The sequence below is a fragment of the Typopeltis vanoorti genome, chromosome 9 (assembly GCF_054136105.1).
Source record: "Typopeltis vanoorti isolate ZY-2024b chromosome 9, IOZ_Tvanoo_1.0, whole genome shotgun sequence".
Classification (NCBI taxonomy): Eukaryota; Metazoa; Arthropoda; class Arachnida; order Uropygi; family Thelyphonidae; genus Typopeltis; species Typopeltis vanoorti.
The window spans coordinates 40299229-40313645 of record NC_143557.1 but is presented as its reverse complement, the minus strand read 5'-3'; the positions used below and the strand labels follow the sequence as shown (position 1 = coordinate 40313645).

At 34.4% G+C, this 14417-nt stretch overlaps 1 protein-coding gene across 1 annotated transcript in view; it reads right to left on the bottom strand.

The window, feature by feature from the left end:
• The window catches only part of LOC150102997 (leucine-rich repeat-containing protein 45-like), a 358127-nt gene extending 344246 nt beyond the window's left edge, over positions 1-13881 (bottom strand). Inside the window, exon 1 of the mRNA XM_090398041.1 lies at positions 13413-13881. The gene's annotated coding sequence lies outside the window, so the exon portion shown is untranslated. The remainder of the gene's footprint in view (positions 1-13412) is intronic.
• Positions 13882-14417: the final 536 nt, after the last annotated feature.

Genomic DNA, 14417 nt, shown 5'->3' with positions numbered 1-14417 from the left:
TATTATGGAGGACAATGATGAACAGGTGTAAGTAACCTGAAGGCAAACCAGAAAAGCAAAAAAAGTGGTAAGGAGAGAAAAGTAGAAATTTAAGAGGAATTTAGCAAATCAAGGCAAAGTTACGAAGTTTTCATTATGCAGCATGAAAAACTGACTGTAAAATTTCAATGAATCATGATAAATAAGAAGGTGGTTATGTTAAATTAAATTATCATTTTTTCAAACTGTACAATACAATTTAAGGTTGATAGCATTGACGAACTCTGAGAAGTCGACGAACGACACATTTAAGCTGGCATGTATGCAAGCTTAAATGCTAATTAAAACAACTCATCATGCAAATTTACTGAAATTAATCAAAGCAGTAAGAAATTAAATTAAATGCTGATTTAATAATTCCAATATATAATCTCTTATCACGTGAACTAAGGGGTACAATATGAGACTCGCATATGCTACACACAAATTAAGTGGACAAAGGTATAAAGTAGGCCTTGTCAGCTTAAAATTCTCAAGGCTAAAAGAAAGTGTGCATGGAGGGTGCTGTCTAGCAGCTTGGTTGTTAGGTGGAGGATATTAAAAAAAAAAATAAAAAAAAAACATTACTAAACATAGTTCAGCTAGTTGCATGTGACGACAGATCACTGGGATAACACTTCATTGGGAGCATGCCTATAAGAAGTAAATTGCTAGAGATGTATTATATATAAATCACAGAAACAACAACAACAAAATGTATCAAAATTAAAATAAACATGTGCAGGCAAGTATACTAGTTGGTATTGTTGCATAATATAACATGGCATGGCATGATGTATATGATAGACAATGCATGTAAACATGAGATTTTTGATGAATGAAGATCAAACAAATAGTTATAGAAAATAAAATAACATAACAGATGACAGAGTTTAATTATTTAGGCTGCATACTGAAAGATAAAGATATAGATTAAAAATAAAGAAATTTCAGAAAATCTGTGGAACAATAAAAGAACACTGAATAAAAAAACAAAGATGAGAAACTCAACTAAAATTTTATAAAGTAATGGCGACTCCCACTCGATTATATGGTTCAGAAACATGGACCATTAAAAAGGAAGATGAAAGTAAAATACAGGCTGCAGTGATTTGATTTTTAAAAGCAATTAAAGGATGTACAAAATTGAACCATATAAGAAATGACATCAAAAAAGAACTAAATATTTACAAAATACATGAAAAGATCAAGGAATATTAGAGAGAAATGGAAAGATCATCTATTTAGGATGAAAAGATACTAGCTACCAAAAGAGGTGGATAGATATAGACCAAAAGGAAAGAAAGAGAGAAAGAAGAAGGTCAGCTGCAAGATGAAAAGACCAGTGAAGGCAGAACAGAAAAAGAAGAAGATCAAACTTAGTACAAGACAAGATCATGTCTTGGCTCTTAATGCAATTTCAAAACCAGTTAGTGTTCACTGGGTGGTTCTGCAAAAAGCTAAACCACATCTGTACTTTCTTTTCCTTTCGACATCAAATGTTCTGATGTGAATTTCTCCAGAACACCCTGTTTGACCAACATTACAAATGCTGCATCAACAGTGAATCTTAGATAGCTAGCTTCTTGAGGAAATGATGAGGAGATTTGAAGGCTATAATATTCTACCGAACTTGTATAGAGGAGTGAAAGCCACTTTTATGCCAATACCTTCAGAGAATCCAAGAAATTTTGCTAGTAACACTGTAGTTCTAAGTGGGGGATGACTGCATCTTTAAAGTTTTGCTTATTTATCAATGTTTTGGAGGATGTTTATAAAATTCTAGTGATCATTTTGCAAGCGTATCCATTAAAGATAAGAGCATGGATGAGGTAACAAAGTTCTTTATCTCTCTTATTCCAACCTTATTCTAATTGGTGGTGAAAAGAAGCACAGAGAAATCTAAAAGTGTTAGTAGGTTTTCTGTGTACTAAATAACAAAGCATTTTACCTTCAGAGACTTATATGAGAAACGTCAAGAAAAGGTACAGTCATACCATTTTCAAGTTCAAAAGTAAACTTATACTGTGCTGTAGGCTGTTAAGGTAATTCTTAAATTCTTCCAGTTTTCAGTTTGAACAGGACCAGACAATGAAAATATTATCAACACATTGTAGCCAAATTTTATGTTTTTGATAGTACTGGAATGTTACCAAAAAAGATTCAGTGGAACTAATCTGCATTCAAATGTTTCTTTGATACTTCAAGCTAAACTACACAAGAAATATCACAAATATGGAAGTGACAGTACTCAAAACGTTATATCAAAATAGTAACATTATAACTGTTAAAGCAAATGTAAGAAAATGCTACAGATGTCATGGATTCTAAAGAATACATCACCAAAATTAATAACCTGCTAGAGGTGACAACTACGTCACACTAGATTCATACCTAGCTTGGTGCATGCACAATAACACAAATGACAATAAAAAGGCTTGACAATTGGCTACAAAATATTAAAAAAAAAACAATCTCACCCTCAAGAATCCGCTGATTCCAAGAACTTAAAATCCAATGATTCACATAAGGCAGAATAACTTTTGAGACCCAACAAAGCTGTATTTATGCACAGGTGCACATGACTCTAACTGAGGGCCCTGAAAAATTAGGGCCAAGTTAAGAATACCCAAACAATGAAGGAGGGGATCATGGAGAGGATCCTCTAGCATCTCGGACCCCGTGTCTTGGGAAAAGTGCAAGTACAACTCAGAGACTCAATGTGGACATCAGAGATTTACCTACCTCCAGATCTGCCAAAATATTTATTGCTTAACAGTGGAACTGCAGAGGAAAAACTGAAATTCATTCATCAAGAACAGCTCATGCTTTATTGAAAGAATAAAGGAAATTGTAATAGAACTATCAGACCTTCTAGTCTATACTTTGTACTGTCTGACTGCAGATGCGAGAACCCTCAACACTTCTGCACATGAAGCAGCAAGGACTAAATGTTGATAGAGCATGGGAAGTAGTAAAGGGATGTTTGAGGGAAGTAATGGGAGATTGCACACTTAGAGTCTGGAGAGTTAATCAGGTGGGAATTAAATGGATGAATATCATCATTAAGCAGGAGCTACGAAAAAAGAAAAATTTGAGAAGGAAATTTAAGGAGAAAGATAATCAGCAGGCACATGAGAAGTACAAAGCACAGGCCAGAGGGGTAAACAGTGTGGTAAGAAGAGCAAAAGCAGAGTATGAAAGGAAATTAGCAGTGCAAGCCAAAGATAATCCTAAACAACTCTTTTGATATGTTGCAAGTAAAAGGAAGAATGGTTATGGCAGAATGATTTTAATGAATGCTATTGGTAGGGAGGTAACTGCATCAGTCAAAACAGTAGAATTACTAAGCAAACGATTTGCAAGGGTGTATCATCCAGGTGGCAAAGTCTTATATAAGAATTGAATTAATGAAATGGTACATAACATATTACAGAACCTTAATGTGAATACAGCTATGGGATTAGATGATGTACCAGTTTGAGTTTTACGTGATGGTGCTAGGAAACCATCAGTGTCTTTGACCACACTGTTTTTAATCTGTCTCAGCTCTGGATTAGTCCCAAGAGGATGGAAAGAGTGGAAATAGTTCCACTGCATAAAAGAGGCATCAACACTTATGTTACAAATTACCAACTGATCAGCATATCAGGAGTTGTCAAGGTACTGGAGAAGTTGATCAAGAGCAAAATACAGGAATGGATAGATGGAAATGGGATATTGTATGGAGGAGAAGGAGCAGCATGGTTTTGTGAAGGGCAGGTTGTGCCTCAGTAACTTGCTCACATTTTATAATAGTGACAGCTGAGTTGGATAAAGGTAAAGGGTTTGCAGTGATACTGCTAAATAATAAAGAAACATGTAAAAACCACAGTGATATCTTTAATTAGTAAAAGGACAAATATTTCGTACTAAAATTAATAGTACATCTTCAGTGTCTGTTACAGTAATAGGAATGGAATACAAGCAAAACGTTCGGTGGATCACCTATTAAAATACAATTGTTACTGCGTGCTAGGAAATAATAGAAAATAACAAATTTAATCTATTAAGATAAATGGTTTTTTACATAAGATAAAAGTCTCCCAGATCTTTAAGAGAGAAAGACAGTCATTTCTATTTAAATTCGGTCGGTGTAAGATAGTTTCGCAACTTTCTTTGAATAAGCGTTCATACTTGAATCTGCATCTATGGAGGAGAACAGCTTTATCCCACTTGACACTATGAGTAGAGTCAATACTGTGCTGCACCAGACTGGACTTCAGAGGTTTGTCATAATTAATATAATATTGATATTCTTTTATTCTTTTTTTCCAAAGAATGGTCAGTTTGTTCAAAATAAGAGACATCACATTTGCAAGGTATTTGGTAAATGCCAGCCAAAGATAGAGAAGACAGTTTATCCTTTGTAGAAGGTAATAAAGAAGAAATTTTGTTGATAGGAATATATGTTGGAATAAATTGATACTTTTTCAGAATTCTACCTAATAGGTTCTGAGATTCCTGGAATGTACGGAATAGGAACTCTGCAGACTGTTGAAGAAACTGTAGGTATTGGAACATAAGAGTCAAGTATCTGTTGGATTTGATTGGAGTTGTAATCATTTGATTCCATTAACTTTTTAATGATGGAAAGTTCTTGTTGTAAGATTACTGGGGAAGAGCAAACTTTATGTACTCTATGAAGTAGAGATTTAAGAATGCCAAATTTTTGAGACGTGTGGTGCGCAGCCTTTTTGTGAATGTATCTGCCAGTAAATATGAGTTTTTGAAAGACACTTGTAGATAAGGTACCAGAAGACGTTCTAGTAAGGAGGATGTCCAAAAATGGTAAAGTATCAGAGTTTTCTTTTTCCACAGTGAATTGGATGCATGGGTGAAGGTTATTTATCCGTTGTAGAAAAGTGGAAAGTTCATCTTTGGCAAACTACTATTTGAAACAATTCGAAGATACTATGTTCTCATCCATTCATCCTCAACCATCTCTTTGGTACCGTTACGTCGATGATGTTTTTGCTGTTTGGACACACACTGAAGATGAACTTTCTACAATGGATAAATAACCTTCACCCATGCATCCAATTTACTATGGAAAAAGAAAATTCTAGTACTTTACCATTTTTGGACATCCTCCTATCTACAAGCGTCTTTCGAAAACCCACATTTACTGGCAGATACATTCATAAAAAGGCTGCGCACCACATGTCTCAAAAATTTGGCATTCTTAAATCTCTACTTCATAGAGCACATAAAGTTTGCTCTTCCCCAGTAATCTTACAACAAGAACTCTCCATCATTAAAAAGTTAATGGAATCAAATGATTACAACTTCAATCAAATCCAACAGATACTTGACTCTTATGTTCCAATACCTACAGTTTCTTCAACGGTCCGCAGAGTTCCTACGTACATTCCAGGAATCTCAGAACCTATAGGCAGAATTCTGAAAAAGTATCAATTGATTCCAACATATATTCCTATCAACAAAATTTCTTCTTTATTACCTTCTACAGTCTTCTCTATCTTTGGCTGGCATTTACCAAATACCTTGTGAATGTGATGTCTCTTATTTTGGACAAACTGACCGTTCTTTGGAAAAAAGAATAAAAGAATATCAATATTATATTGATTATGACAAACCTCTGAAGTCCAGTCTGGCGCAGCACAGTATTGACTCTACTCATAGTGTCCAGTGGGATAAAGCTGTCCTCCTCCATAGATTCAGATTCAAGTATGAACGCTTATTCAAAGAAAGTTGTGAAACTATCTTACACCGACCAAATTAAATAGAAATGACTGTCTTTCTCTCTCAAAGATCTGGGAGACTTTTATCTTATGTAAAAAAACCATTTATCTTAATAGATTAAATTTGTTATTTTCTATTATTTCCTAGCACGCAGTAACAATTGTATTTTAATAGGTGATTCACCGAACATTTTGCTTGTATTCCATTCCTATTACTGTAACAGACACTGAAGATATACTATTAATTTTAGTACGAAATATTTGTCCTTTTACTAACTAAAGATATCACTGTGGTTTTTACGTGTTTCTTTATTATTTAATTTACTATGCCACGGGTTCCTCTAAAAATCAGTGATACTGCTGACTTTGTAAAAGACTTTGACCAGATACCACATGGAATTGTAATCAATAAACTAATGCACATGGGGGTTAGGAATTGGTGAGGCGAGACTCTACTCTTGAATAAACTATTCTCAGGTAGCTGATGGAGAGATATCTGAGAATAGTTTATTCAAGAGTAGAGTCCAGAAGAAGGTCTCTGACTAGCGATGTGCCACAAGCTCTGTACTTGGGCCACTATTGTTTAATTTGTACATTAACAATATAGGAATGGATCTCAGAGAAACTGTTCAGTTGTTTCCTGATGATGCAAAGTTGGGTAGAGCAATAGCTAATACAGGCGATGTTAAAATTTTGCAAGATGATTTGGGTAGATTGGCAGGCTGGGTAAAGGAGAATGGATGTCAGTTTAATGTGGCAAAGTGTATGGTTATGCATTCTGGGGTGAAAAGATTACCAGCTGTATATCACATTAATGGACCTGTATACTACAGGAAATTGACAAAGCCAGAGATTTATTAGTGTTTGTGGATATGGAGGTTAAGTTTAGAGGGCACATAATAAAAGTAGCTAAAGCAGCTCATCAGTTTACTTGGTTACTGAAGAATACTTTGACAAGCAGGTTATTATTCCTCTTCATCGAGCCTTGATAAGATCCCCTCCCTCCATCATGACTACTGCAGGTAGATCTGATCACCTGGGTTTCTTGGCAATGAGGAAGAGGTGGAGAACATCCAGAGCAAGTGACCAAGATGGTAGCAGGTCTATGGAATGAAACTTATAAGACCAGGTTGAAGATTTGTGGGTTACAGAAAAGGGTGATATCATTGAGGCTTACAAATTACTGAAGGGTTTTTCCAAAATTAATACTGAGGAAAGTTGTCAGAACAGGTCTGGTGGTGGGAGAACTAGGGGAGAGGGGGCATCCTTAGAAACTGAGCAAGAGTGTAGTTGGCAAGGGAGTTAAAACTAGATGTTTGAAACCACCCTCTTTATACAGTTTCCAGGGAGATCCTCTGGTTCTCTCCCGATTTCCCACTATTTTCTGCAGAACTTCTCCAGCATTGATCCTATAACAACCCCTTACCAACTTGTAGGCTCTATCATATCTCCTCTCTTCCTCTTCTCCACCAGATCCAGAAAAAATTATATCTTCTCAATCTTTCCTTGTATTCGACATTCCAGAGGTCAGAAACTATCTTAGTCAATTGCCTTTGGACACTTTCGAACATCTCTTCATCCTTCTGAAAACTAGGTGACCAAATCTGGGCACAATAGTCCATGTGTGGCCAGTCAAAGCCCCTTATACAACGGAACAAGAATCTCCCTACTTCTACAAGTCAATGTCCTCCACATCATTCCCATTAGCCTTTGTGTTGTCTTCCCAATTTTGGCTATGTGTCCCCTAAATTTCGGATCCTTATCCACTATCACCCAAAGATCTCTTATTTCTTCTACCTCTAACAATATATCCTTACCAAGTATAAATTCTGCATCCCATCTTTGTTTTCCAAATTTTAAAACCTTACATTTTGCAAGACTGAACTCACATCTCCATTTCTGTGCCCAATCACTCAATTTATTCAAATCTTCTTGTAAGGTCACAACATCTTCACTACTCTTCATGGTTCGTCCCAACGTTGCATCATCTGCAAACAACTGAATATCTCCATCCAAATCTTCACGTATATCATTAATATACAAGTTAATCAGTAATGGCCCCAAAACAGACCCCTGAGGCACTCCACTAGTGACTTTCCTTTTCCTGGATATCGCTCCCCCATACACAACTTGTTGATACCTATCAGATAGCCAGTCTCCAATCCAATGCACTAATCTAATATACAACCCCATCTGCTCTAGTTTGACTATCAATTTATCATGAGGTACGCTATCAAAAGCCTTTGCGAAATCTAAGTATATTACTATGTATCCTTCTCCTCTGTCCAAGGAAGCAGTCACTTTATTGTAATAAGTAAGTTGATTACTAAAACATGACTTCCCTTTAGCAAATCCATGCTGTCCATCAAAGATAATACCATTGTTGTCAACCCAGCTCTGGATCCTAGTTCTCACAAGCTTCTCCAACAACTTAACCACAACACCTGACACACAGATAGGCCTATAGTTTGATGCTTGAATTCGATCACCTCCTTTATGAAGTGGCACAATCTTGCCCTCCTTAGGGATTTGACCGAGTGCAAGACTCGTAGTAAAAAAATATGCCAAGACAGGTGTCAACTCCCTGGCACATTCCTTCAGAATACATGGTGATATATTATCAAGTCCCACAGCCTTATTAACATCTAGTTTACTCAACTCCCCATACATCTCTTGCTCACTTACAGTCAGTCTCTCCTCCCCATCATCTACTGCTCTCAATCTCTCCATGAAGTCACATTCACAAGATTGAAAGACCTTTATGAATGGCTCATTAAGTATCTCCACCACACATTCTGCAATAGCTGTCTTTATACCATTTTCTCCTGTCAATGTCATCCTTCAATAATCATTCTTTCTTTTGCTGGCTACATATCGAAAGAACTCCTTTGGATTCTTTTTGGCTTCATTAGCTAACTGCTGTTCGTACCTCTCTTTAGCTACCCTCACCAACCAAATCTGGTCTTTGTAGACCTCTTGGTTTGTAGATTTTCACTTCTCTTATGCTGCCTCCACAATCCCCTCTTTCTCTGTATTGCATGCTTAATCTCTTTACTCATCCATCTCACACCTACCTTATTTAACCTTCTCACCCTTGGAATACACTTAGACATTGCATCTACTAGATAGTTTTTGAAAATCCCCCAAGCTGCACTGATCTCTTTTCCAGCTAACTCCTCATTCCATGCTACACCTGCAAGCTGTCTCCTGAGCTCTTCATAATTACCCCCCCCCTTGTAGTTCCATATATACCCTTTTCTCACAGAGGTCCTCACACTGCTGGCAACCACCCAAGTACTCACCTCATGGTCATTCTCACCAATTGGTGGATGATTTAGAGATTCAAATTAGCATTTAGAGTTTATCAAATTTATTCCTTTTCTTAGAGTATTACTGCTGTAGCAATTTGCTTTAATTTCATGATAATGACGAATACATTATATTGGGTGGGGGGGGGGGATTCTTGTACAAAGACATTTGTCAAATCCTTTCTCTAAAGGATTTCATAAATTTCACTGAACATGGAAAACTCATGGAAGAAATACAAAGTCCTGTTTCTGTTAAAGTAGAAAGAGCAATTTCTCTTTATTTCTAAAAATTAAAAACTGTAAAGAAAAAGCACAAGCTGATTAATGAGAACTTTACATAAGCACTGAAAGAATGAAAGGAAGGAAAACTGCACCCAAAATAGAAGTTCCAACTGAATTTTCTCTGTTCATATAGTAAAATTATAAAAGTCAATGAACTGGCAATTAAAAACTGTTTCTTGGTTTGGCATTATTTGACCACCAGTGTAATTTTTGAACAGACAAGGCAGTAAATTCCTGCAGCACCAGCTATAAAATGGGAAAGAAATTATTTATTTTTTGTTAATGAACAGATCAGCATTAATTTTCACAATTAAGTTTTATTTACATATACTCTGTACATCAACATCATCATCATCATCATACGTATCAAGGATTTAGGCCTAGTATGGCCTGTTCCGGCCTTAGAAGTCATCATTGAATCGTTTAAGAGGACGTCCTGGTTTTCTTTTTCCTAATGGCTTGTACTTTAAGGCTTGTTTTGGTAATCTTTCTGTTTTCATTCTTTGAACGTGTTCCATCCATGTTTATATTTTTTAATTTTTTCAATTACTGGTTCTTGGTTTAATTCTTTCATAATATCTTCATTTCTTTTGTGATCAAATAGGGTATACTTTGCAGTTTTTCTCATAAACTTCATTTCTGCTGTTGTTAATCTTTGTTTGTCTTTTTGTTTTATTGTACAGATTTCGCTTCCATACATTAAGACCGGTAGGGCTAATGTATTGTATACTTTTAGCCTGGTTTGTTTTTGAACTAGGTTTGGTTTAAATATAGAGTTAATTACTCCTGTTATTTTTAAATATTTTGCAATTTTTATGATTATATCTTTTTCATTTTCATAAGTGATCATACATCCTAGGTAGTTAAATGAATTCACCTGTTCTAAGATCTTGTTATCTATTACTATTTTAGTTCTTGCTGGATCTTGTCCTTTAAAGGCCATAGTTTTTGATTTTTCCGTTGATATTATCATACCATAATCTTTGGATATCTCATTTAGATTTAAAATAGCTTTCTGTAAGTTATCTTCAGAATTTGTAATTATTATTTGGTCGTCTGCAAAGAGGAGAGTGTTTAAGTTAACTGTAGGTGAAAGTTTAATTCCTTGATGTAAATTTTTACTCCATTTTATTATTATTTCATTTAAGTAGATATTAAAAAGAGTTGCTGAGAGGGGACATCCCTGTCGGACCCCTTGGTTTATCTCTCTTGTATATGATAGCTCATGATTTAATCTTATTTGTATTTGATTATTTTCATATATACTTGTGACAGCTTTTAGGATATTATTTGGTATTTGTCTTTCTTTTAATATGTTAAATAATATGTTTCTTTTAACTTTGTCAAATGCTTTTTCAAAGTCAATAAATGCAATATGTGTTTCTAAATTATATTCTCTTCTTTTCTCTATTATTAATTTTAGGCAGAAGGCTGGGTCTATACATACTCATCCTTTTCTAAATCCATTTTGTACCTCTAGAATAAAGTTTTCGGAATATTTCATTAGTTTGTTATTTAAGATTCTGCTGTATATTTTGTAACATGAATTTAGTATACTGATACTTCTTATAGTTTTTAGGGTCATCTCTATTACCTTTCTTAAAGATAGGAATCACAATTGCTTTTTTCCATTCTATTGGGGGGATACCAGTTGAGTAAATTTTATTTAAAAATAATATGAGTCTTCCTTTGAATCTTGTTCCTGCGTATTTATATAGTTCTGTACCTAGCTTATCTTCTCCAGGTGATTTTCCGTTTCTTGTTTCTTTCAGGCCGATTTCTAATTCTTCTTCAGTTATTTCCTTTTCATTTTCGTTAATTGTTTGCCAGTTGTCTTTTTTAAAATATTTGTCTGTCCACAGTTCTGTGTAGTAATTTAGAAATTCTTCTAATTTCAATTCAGTGTTTAATTTTATGTTTTCTTTGGTATCTGCATTTAGGTGTTTCAAAATCTTATATACATTTGGTCTTATTTTATATAAATCATGTTCTAAATTAGAAACAAATTTATTCCATGATTCTCTATGTCTTTTTCTGACTTCTCTTTTAGCTATGGCTCTTATTCTTTTATATTCTATTTCATCTTCTAATCTTTTACTGCTTAACCATTTGTGATAGGCTTCTTTTTTCTTTTTGATAATTTCTTTGATTGTATCATCCCAGATCTTCAGTTTTTTTTCTTTTATTAAATTTTTTGGTCTTTCCTAAGCTTTCATTTGCTGCTGCATTTAGTATCGTTTTTTTATTAAGCCATTCTATTTCTATTTCTTCATTTTGTTTTATTTTATCTAGATACTGGTTAATTCTTTGTTCATATAGCCATTGTACATTTGTGTCATTCAATAGTCTAGTTTTATAAACAAATGTTTCAATTTTTCTTTCTGTTCTTGTTACTTGTAGCCATTTAGGTGGTAATCTTAATTTTATTTTAACAAGGAAGTGGTCACTGCTTATTTCATATCCTCTGTGAACTCTAACATCTATTGAAAATTTTGATGTCTTTTCATTTAATATGAAGTAATCTAATATTGATTTCCATCCTCTTGCTGCCCAAGTATATTTATGTATGTCTTTATGTTTATAGAAGGAATTCATTATTTTTAGGTTATTATAAACTACAAAGTCAATCAATTTTTTACCATTTCTGTTTAGAGTGTGTTCTCCATGTATTCCTATATTATTAATTTTCGTGTTTCCAATTCTTGCATTTAAGTCTCCTGCTAAAATTATGTAATCATTTTTATTTATTTTATTATATATGTTTTGTAGCTGATTATAAAAATCAATATTATCCTGTTCTCTTCCTTCTTCTGGGGCATATAAACCAATTATTGTTAAATAGCCTCTATCTATTTTTATTCTAGCTTCTATTATTCTTTCATTCCATAATTTATAATGTTTTAGCTGTTTTGAAAGGGAGTTATGAATCCAAATCATGACTCCTGCTTGTGCTCTTTGGTCTCTGTCGACTCCACTGTATATCACATTAAAATTTTCAGTTCTCATAGTTCCTTTTAATTTCTTTTTTGTTTCAGTGATTACTGCTATTTTAAAATTTCTTTCATTTAATAACTGGTCTAATTCTATTTCTTTATATGCTATTCCTCTTACATTCCAGTTTGCTATGTGTATTATATTTTGTCGTTTCCATTTTCGTTTTCCCTTTTCCATTCCAGGGTCGTTTCCCATAGATTCAATCCAATTATCTTTTTCTGTCAGCTTACAAGTATGGTTATGTTCTCCATGTCAGGGGACTAGCCTGACGATGGAATAGTTCAGTAGTAGGGCTGCTACCTTAAGGCTTCTGAACTCGCCTCCTTCCTAATTTAAACCCATAGGAGGAATAGGGTATATTGAAGGGGAAAGGGTAGATTATAGAAGAAACATAGTAAGGTTTATAGAGAGGACATAGTTGTAAGGCCAGAAATGAAAAGGTACTCTGTAAACACTCTGTACATACAGCCAAATTTTATCACAAATACATAAATGATTATACACTATACTCAATGTAACTAGAAAAGCAAAGACAAGATGCAGCAGCATAGCTTTATGTTAACTTCTAAGATGTCAAATCTACACAAGATCACACCACACACCCAATACTAATCAATGACTACAAGAAAATTTAGCTTTTTTTTTTTCGTTTTCCCGATTAACATATGAAGGCAGAATCCATTCATCTTTAGTGTGGGTAACTCGGGCTTTTTCCCTCACAGCAGTAACTTGAGTTTTAAACTGATTACAGAACGTTAGTACATATAAGAAATGCTGCTGAATTAAGAAACATCACCCCTTCTACCCAACCCACAGTAGGAATGCATTCTGCCTCCTGATGCGCGGAAGAAACCAACTACTTATCAATTTAAGAAAAAAGTCTTTCTTCCCACTTCTTTCTAGTCCCGTCCCTTACGAGAATAATAATAAAAGTGTTAGATGGTTTATTTAAGTCAATGGACAAATAAATGGAGTAATATATATTACCCAGAATGACAGTATTATGGAACAACTATTACATTAAATCTGAATAAGTCAACTCCACGGAAAAGTTCAATATTGATACCTGTGGTACTTCTATATTAAACCTGTGATAGGGTGTGCAAGTGACAGTAATTCGGGGAGATTCTAAGTTGAAATGCGGGCCACAAAAGCAGCGAGGTTGGAATAATGAATGCTCATTTTTAAAGAAAACCAGAAACAGTAATGAAGCATTAGTACTAATTCTGAGTGATTATGGCATACATTTGGTAGTATCTGGGTATCGGTGTGCAAAATAGAACAATCGTCAAGCATGGATAGATTCCTGAAAGGTTCTACTAAATTTGCATACTTAAACGAATATCGATTTAAAATAAAAATGGTTCATTCACGTAGAATGATTTCTGCGGAACGGTTGGCAGCTACCTTCTTGTCAAATAAAATCCAATTTTTATTTTTTTTTCAATGCAAATTTCTCTAGAACCCTAAAGAAGGAGCAATCTATACCATCTCACATTACACACACAATAATAATAATAATATGTAGCATAAAAACCATTACTACTCTACACCACACTTTCTCACACACGCGGATAACGTTTTCTAACACCTACTGTGGCCAACAACGATTTGAAAATGTCGCTAAAACAACCCGTCAACATATAGCTAAACAAAGAAGTATGCGAAAAATTCATTTTAATTAGTGTTAGCAAAAAATATTTTTCTTCGTTCAGCATATTATTATTTTTAATTTTAATAACAATTTTTAAATATAACAAAAGAATTCATGAGCGTTTTCTTTTTTTGTTTTTTTCCTCTTCTCAAATTTAATTCTACTTCTTAAAATGAAATATACCCAGTCTCAGCGTTAGAATTATAATTACAGTCATCCCTCGACTTAAGTCTGTGATCCCATAATGGAATAAACATTTTCGTCTATACTTTCGAGCAAGACGCAAGCGAGCGTAAAGTAAAAAGGGTTTCATTTGGCAACAGCGCATTCCGCAGCAACCTCCCTCGGCAGTCAGCAAGTGGCTTTTACATTAAACATTTCCTCTGTTGATTTTGTGTTTAAAAAATACTGTGGATT